The sequence below is a fragment of the Monopterus albus genome, unplaced genomic scaffold, assembly GCF_001952655.1.
Source record: "Monopterus albus unplaced genomic scaffold, M_albus_1.0 scaffold360.1, whole genome shotgun sequence".
Classification (NCBI taxonomy): Eukaryota; Metazoa; Chordata; class Actinopteri; order Synbranchiformes; family Synbranchidae; genus Monopterus; species Monopterus albus.
The window spans coordinates 35,651-36,261 of record NW_018128240.1 but is presented as its reverse complement, the minus strand read 5'-3'; the positions used below and the strand labels follow the sequence as shown (position 1 = coordinate 36,261).

Sequence of the window (611 nt, the reverse complement as noted above, 5' to 3'; positions counted from 1 at the left end):
GCTCTTAGTCTGACCCGTCACCCAGGACCTGTTTGCCTTGGGAGACCCTACCAGGGGCATATAGCCCCTGACAACATAGCTCCTCGGATCACTCGGGTACTCAAACCCCTCCACCACAATAAGGTGGCGGTTCAAGGAGGGGGGTATTTATTCTTTTACTTATTTATTTATGCATTAATGTAATCATTTATTTATTTTTAATTAAGTCATTTTTTTGTCCTCCATAATATTTTACACATTTACACATTATATTAAGTAGGTAAAGTTAGCCCACTATAGACCAGAAAACAAAAAAATAAACCAAAAAGAAATACAATTTCTCCCCGTCGGGGAATCGAACCCCGGTCTTCCGCGTGACAGGCGGAGATACTGTCCACTATACTAACGAGGAGTATTGAATCTTTGGCTCAGTAATAACCCCTTTAACCAGTGCTACAGAGATTGTAGCACTGGTGTTGTTTATATTTCCGTTCGCTGATGTTCCAGAACCTTAAATGAAAACTGCAGCCAGTATATGAAATATGTATGTTTTGTTGTTTGTAATGATGTTTATATGAACATTTTTTTTGCAACTTCACCTCAGCTATGTGTCTGTTGGTTAAGTGGTGTGT

General features: G+C 39.4%; 1 non-coding gene across 1 annotated transcript; it reads right to left on the bottom strand.

Moving 5' to 3' along the window:
- Window positions 1-319: 319 nt before the first annotated feature.
- Window positions 320-391, bottom strand: trnad-guc (transfer RNA aspartic acid (anticodon GUC)). Its single transcript has one exon. It is a non-coding gene; the product is annotated as a tRNA-Asp (tRNA).
- Between the last annotated feature and the right edge of the window lie 220 nt (window positions 392-611).